Here is a 7,050-nt window from a genome sequence, read left to right on the forward strand (position 1 = left end):
TTGAACTCAGGACCTCTGGAAGATCTGTCAGTGCTCTTAACCTCTGAGCCACCTCTCCATCCCCCTGTGAATGTTCTAAAAAGCAGTGAAACACAGGTGTTTAAAACCACCTTCAACCGAGTGGTGGTGGCGCACACCTTTAATCCCAGTACTTGGGAGGCAGAGCTACGTGGATCTTTGTGAGTTCGAGGCCAGCCTGGTCTACAGAGCAAGATCCAGGCCAGGCACCAAAACTACACAGAGAAACCCTGTCTCTGAAAACAAAACAAACAAACAAACAAAAAACCACCTTTAAGTGATTTTATAGCATGTGAATAATAGTTTATAAAACTGTTACTCAAATATGCATATATATCTTCGAAGGTGTAGTGGTCATGATAAATAAGGAAAGACTTAGTTCTACTTTCACAGACCAGAAGGACACGATGCCTGATGTTCTGTCGGAACCTGGAGCAGAAAAGGACAATAATGGAAAGAAACAGTCAAATCTGAGTAAGTTCTGAGAGTTCGTTTACAGCAATCTACCTACCAGTGTTGATTTCTTTTTTCTTTTCTTCTTTAAGAGATAGTCTTAAGTAGTCCAGGCTAGCCACCAACTTGCTATGTCGATGAGGATGGTCTTGAACCCCCCCTACCATGTCCCCTGCCTCCATCTCCCGGAGAACTGGAATTATGGAAGTGTGCCACTGTACCTGGCCCGTAAGACATTTACGTTCAGATGTCCATTGCACAGGCACAGTCCCTAATGAACTCTGTCGATGGGGATGTGTAGCAAGGGTTGTCTGTCCAGATGTTTCTTGGCCTTGCTGTGCAGGATTGTCCCCTCGGGCATGAGGCTAGACTCCTCTGGAATGAGGAAGGTCCTGTGATCGAGCCACCAGGTGAGTCAGAGAATTTCTGTCTGGGCCAGCTCCAAAACAGAAGGACCATGGAAGCCGGGTTTGTATATCATAAAGTTAAAAAAGTCCTAAATGAGCTGGACATTCATGCCTGTAATTCTGGCACTTGAGAGGTGGCAGGAAGGTCAAGAGTTCAAGGTTAGGGTGAGGTTGGTGGTGCAAGCCTTTATAATCCCAGCACTCAGGAGGCAGAGGCTGCCAGACTCTAAGTTAACTAAGTTTAACGCTAGCTTGGTCTACACAGCAAGTTCTGTGCCAGCCAGGACTACAGGGTGAGGCCCTGTCTCAAAAATAGAAAGGGTGGGGAGCTGGGGGACGTGGCCCAACGGTTAAGAACACTGGCTGCTCTTGCTGAGGACCTGGGTTTGGTTCCCAGCTCTCACAGCTCATGCGCAAATGTAACTCGGGTTCCAGGGGATCTGAGGCCCTCTTCTGGCCTCTGTGGGCACTAGGCACGGACAGTCAATGTGCAGACAAAACACATCTGGACATACAAAAAATAATTGTGTTTTCCCCTGAGGCAAGTTTTTTCTGACTGTCCTGGATCTCACTTTGTAGACCAGGCTGGCCTCGAACTCACAGAGATCCGCCTGGCTCTGCCTCCCGAGGGCTGGGAACAAAGGTGTGTGCCACCGTTGCTTGGCAACAATAATGATTTTTTTTTTTTTAAAAGATTTCAAGGTCATTCTTGGCTAAATAATGAGTTTGAGGCCAGTGTGGGCTGCATGAGACCCCATCTCCAAAACACAGAGGTAAAAGGTAAGATGGGGAGGATTGTGGTTTCTGGAGTCTGCCTGGGGAAGGCTTTAAGGGCTAGAGGAGGATTGTGGTTTCTGGAGTCTGCCTGGGGAAGGCTTTAAGGGCTGGAGGAATCATGTTCAAAATCAGAGAATCTGCTGTTATGAGCTTCCGAACACATCAGAACAAGGGCTTTATTTTTTTTTTTCCATTTTGCTGGGGTTCAGCCTGGGGTCTTGTGTATGCTAGGCAAGTGCTCTACCACTGAGCTATGTCCTAAAGCCTCATGCCTTGCTTTTTACTTTGAGACAGAGAGAATCTCACTCAGTTGCCAAAGGATGGCCTTGAATCTGATCTGTACCCCCTACGTTGAAATGGGGGGTGGTGTCCAAGAGTCCCAGCTGTCCTGGAACTTGCTCTGCAAACCACAGGCTGGCCTTGAACTCAGAGATCTGCCTCTTGAGTGTGCCACCACTGCCCAGAGAAGGTCTTGAAGTTCTGATCCTCCTGCCTCAGCCTTCCAGATATCTGGGAGTACATGCCTGTGCCAGCAGGCCTGCCTAAAATGGGGGTTTTAATTTCAAAAAAGCATCTGAGTAATTTAAAAAAAAAATACCATCAATATATATAATACAAATTATATATTAAATTTACCTGATCTTTTTTTTTGTTTTTCAGAGTGTATAAATGATCATATAACTTTAATCAGCATCCTTTTGTGGGGGTATTTTGAGACAAGGTCTCAGTATGTATCCCAGGCTGGTCTCCAACTCACAGAGATCTGTGGTGATATATTGTGTACCCTAATAAACTTGCCTGAGGATCAGAGGACAGAGCCAGCCACTAGATTAGACATAGAGGCCAGACAGTGATGGCACACACCCTTAATCCTATCACTCGGGAGGCAGAGATCCATCTGGATCTCTGTGAGTTCAAGGCCACACTGGGAACAGAGCCAGGCAGTGGTGGCACACACCTTTAATCCCAGTACTGGGACGCACATGCCTTTAATCCCAGGAATTAATGGCAGGGCGGAGAAAGGTATAGAAGGTGTGGAGAAAGGTATATAAGGTGTGAGGAAACAGGAACTAAAGCAGTTCAGCTGAGACCCTTTCAGGTGAAGATTCAGAGGATTTCAGTTTGTGAGGTAATAGGTGGAGGCTGTGGCTTGCTCTACTTCTCTGATTTTTCAGTTTTTACCCCAATATCTGGTACCGGGTTTTTATTGTAAGACCATCTAAGATTCGAACAACAGAGGTCTGCTTGCCTCTGCCTCTTGGATTCTGGAGTAAAAGGCACACACCACTGTGCAGGGCTCAGACTATACTTCTAACTGCCTAGCATGGGGTGTTTGGGATGGTTCTGTCTGTGCCGCTATAAATGTCTTTACAAGATGGCTTGGTGTGGTCTTGGGGACGATTTTGAGCAAGCTCATTTAGGGAAAACAGACCAAGGGAGAGTCACTGGGACTTTGACTTCACCTTGGACAGCTGTGTTTCTTTGGAAAGGACCCTGGGTGTTTTGCAATGGGAGCTCTGGGTAAATTCCGTCACCCAGTTATGCATAGCCTGAAGCTGTCTGGGAGCCTGGAGGATGATAGGATTTTAAGCGTCTCTGTATTTTAACAAGATTGACACTAGGTATTCCAGGGTACATTAAAACTTGGAGAAGCCACCAGGCGACGGCGGCGGCACATGCCTTTAATCCCAGTAGAGCCAGGTGGATCTCTGTGAGTTCGAGGCCAGCCTGGGCTACAGAGTGAGTTCCAGGAAAGGCTCCAAAGATACAGAGAAACCCTGTCTCGAAAAAAACAAAAACAAAACTTGGAGAAGCCATGGATTTGTGGCTCACACAGGTGATCCCAGCACGTAGGAGGCTGTAGCTGGGAACTACCACAAGCTCAAGGTCATCCTGGACTACGTAACCCCCCCCCACACACACACACACAACTAATTGCCTTTATTTCAGTATGCATCCACACTTCAACATTTAGCGGTCCTGAACAGAGTGGGGAACGTGGCAACGAGCCAGGATGCCAGGTCCACTGTCACAGCCATCAGAAGGACAGTGTTACTTACAGCCATTAGTCACCAAGGCCCCGGCCTCCCTACCCAGTCCATCCAAAGTCTCAGGTGCATGACATAAAACTTAGGAAAACAGGGGTGCAGCCAAGGTACCCCCAGTCTGAAAATGCAGTGCTCCTCTGGGTCTCTGTCTGAGGAGTAGCAGCACTGAAACCCGAGTCTTGTGGGTCAGGGCCTCGCGTTCCAGCCGTCAGGCTCCACATCAGACCCGAAGGGTGACCAAGGTGACACCCCTGTTCATTCCTCTTCACTGTGTAAAAGCAAAGCGATTTGGGAAGAGGAACTGCCTCAGAACCTTGTGCGCTTAGGGCTCTCCACATGGCCTGTCTCCAGGGAAAACCACCCAGGACTCAACGCTAGCAGGTCCGAATCTCCTCATGACTGTTCCCTTGGAGACCTGAGCTCAGCTGATGGTGGCGGCAGGGTGGAGGACCGGGCACTCCCTTCCCAGGCTGGCGGCAAGAAAGCCTGTGGTCCAGAGCTTCGTGAGGGAAGCCAGGTTCCTCCCACCTCATCTGATGGCTTCTGGCCACAGCCACAGTTGGGTGGTGATGGGCAACAAGGGAGTTGAGGAGGAGGGGAGAGCAGCACCCCTTGATAAAGGTGGGGAGACGGGAAGCCCTGATCCTCACCCACGGCCAATTTCAGAGGGAGAGGAGGGTTACAATCTCAGCTTTGGCCAAGGGTGGGAGTGGAGGAGTTGGGACGATGCCTTGGATGGGCATCACTTAAGACTTAAGAAAGCAGGGGTGCAGTCAAGGTACCCCCAAGCCCCTACTTGTAGTGGGTAGCCATTCCAACCTTGATCTGGAAGTTCCAACCCCCATTGAGGCTTCGGTAACTGTCATGCCTACAAGGCGGGGCCAAGAGAGGACCTTGAAGACCCGAGATCCGGATGGGCCGGCTCTCTTGGTTCCTGGACCCTGGACGCTGGAGGCAGACTGAGCAGAGTTCTCCAGAGACCACCACCGGTCTGCGCCACGCCTTTCCCAGACCCTGCAACCTACCTATCCCTTCATTTGTAAGTTACCCCACAAAATAAACCTCCCTTTTAACTACGTGGAGTGGCCTTAATAATTTCAACAATACCTACTAGTCCCAAAAATGCCCCCTAAAGCCTTCCCATCTACTCTAAGGGCCACCATGCAGTTGTGATGGGAGGGTGGGGTGGGCAAAGGCAGGCCCAGGCCACGTGCCAGCAGCAGGTGATGGTGTGACACGTCTGTTCACAGTTGTGTGTGTTGTGTCCACCGATGCCAAAGGAAACCGATTTCACACACTTCTTTTAATTTAAAAACAATTTTTTTATTCATTTTACATACCAAAGATCCCACTCTACACTCTACCCTCCTCCCGCCTCCCCCTCCCAACCCACCCCCTATTCCCTCCTACAAGAAGGTAAGGCTGCCGGGCGGTGGTGGCGCACGCCTTTAATCCCAGCACTGGGAGGCAGAGGCAGGTGGATCTCTGTGAGTTCGAGGCCAGCCTGGGCTACAGAGTGAGTTCCAGGACAGGCTCCAAAGCTACACAGAGAAACCCTGTCTCGAAAAACCAAAAAAAGGTAAGGCCTCCCACTGGCAGGGGCAGGTCTAAGCCCCTCGCCCTGCCCCAAGGCTGTGTGAAGTGTCCCATGATAGACCTTCTTGATCCCAGACGTTCACCAGGCAGCGGTTACACTTGACAGAAGATGATGTTACACAGCACAGCCTATGTGTTTGAAATGGACAAGAAATACTACCAGAGCCGTGTTCCCGGATGGAGTCTCAGTGGACTTTCTCTCCAGTCCTCTGAGGTCTCCAAGAGGAATCTAGAAAATTCACTACTGTGGAAAATGAAGACTTTGGATGGACTGGGTAGGGAGGCCGGGGCCTTGGTGACGAATGGCTGTAACTCTGTCCCCCTGGCTACTGTGACAGCTTCAGTGTTCTCTTTTGCCATCATCAAGCACCGCAGCATCTCCTGCAGGATGCCGTGGGAATTCTGCCACTTTGCCAGCACTGCCCGGTGCTCTTGGATCCACCATTCCATTTGAACGGCTCACAGCGATCGCATTGACTTTTTGTTTGTTTGTTTGTTTGTTTTTGAGACAGGGTTTCTCCGGTTAGTCCTTGCTGTCCTGGATTTCGCTCTGTAGACCAGGCTGGCCTCGAACTCACCGAGATCCACCTGCCTCTGCCACCCAGTGCTGGGATTAAAGGCATGCGCCACCACCGCCGCCAGGCTTATTGACTTTTTTTGTTTACAACTCTTTTTTTTTTCTTTTCTTTTTTTGTTTTGTTTTGTTTTTGTTTTTTGAGACAGGGTTTCTCTGTGTAGCTTTCCTGGAACTTACTCTGTAGCCCAGGCTGGCCTCGAACTCACCGAGATCCACCTGCCTCTGCCACCCAGTGCTGGGATTAAAGGCATGCGCCACCACCGCCAGGCTTATTGACTTTTTTTGTTTACAACTCTTTTTTTTTTCTTTTCTTTTTTTGTTTTGTTTTGTTTTTGTTTTTTGAGACAGGGTTTCTCTGTGTAGCTTTCCTGGAACTTACTCTGTAGCCCAGGCTGGCCTCGAACTCACAGAGATCCGCCTGGCTCTGCCTCCCGAGTGCTGGGATTAAAGCCCTGCGCCACCACCGCCAGGCTTTGTTTGCAACTCTTACAGACGGGAGTGCTTCTGGGTGCTTAGGCCCACATTCTATTTTAAGGCTGTATATTCAGTTTTTATAAATTGCTCTTGGAGGCCCAATTATCATGACTGTTCATCTTGTAAGGAGCATGTCTTCATCAACCTCTAGACCCCAGCTAACTGGGCCGTCACCCACTCCTTTCTGGCCTTCTTCCAGTTCTTCCAACAGTCAGAAATTTGGAGGGACTTTTACTCCCGAGTCTGTGGTGGATGCCATCTTGCATCACTGTCTTTTTTTTTTTTTCAATATAGAGTTTATCTGTGTAGTCATGGCTGTCCTGGAACTACCTCTGTAGGCCAGGCTGGCCTTGAACTTAAGAGATCTGCCTACTTCTGCCTCTGGAGTGCTAAGATTATAGGCATGTGGTACCATGCCTAGCCTGGGCTACTTATTAAGTATCTGCCCAGCCTGAGCTACAGTGTCGAATCCAGACTCAAGAAAACAAAAAAAAAAAACTTGCCAGGGGGTGGTGGTGCACGCCTTTAATCCCAGCACTCAGGAGGCAGAAGAAATCGGATCTCCGTGAGTTTGAGGCCAGCCTGGTCTACAGAGCGAGTTCCAGGACAGCCAAGGCTACACAGAGAGACTCTGTCTCAAAACAAAACAAAACAAAACAAAACAAAAAAACCACCTTAAGGGATCTTGCTTTAGAGCACA

The 7,050-nt window shown here is 49.2% G+C and overlaps 1 pseudogene; it reads right to left on the reverse strand.

Moving 5' to 3' along the window:
- Positions 1 to 742: 742 nt before the first annotated feature.
- Positions 743 to 6,609, reverse strand: LOC128120741 (ubiquitin-conjugating enzyme E2 variant 1-like; annotated as a pseudogene).
- Positions 6,610 to 7,050: the final 441 nt, after the last annotated feature.

Source organism: Peromyscus californicus, unplaced genomic scaffold (assembly GCF_007827085.1).
Source record: "Peromyscus californicus insignis strain IS unplaced genomic scaffold, ASM782708v3 Scaffold_2__1_contigs__length_46816999, whole genome shotgun sequence".
In the NCBI taxonomy this organism is placed as follows: domain Eukaryota; kingdom Metazoa; phylum Chordata; class Mammalia; order Rodentia; family Cricetidae; genus Peromyscus; species Peromyscus californicus.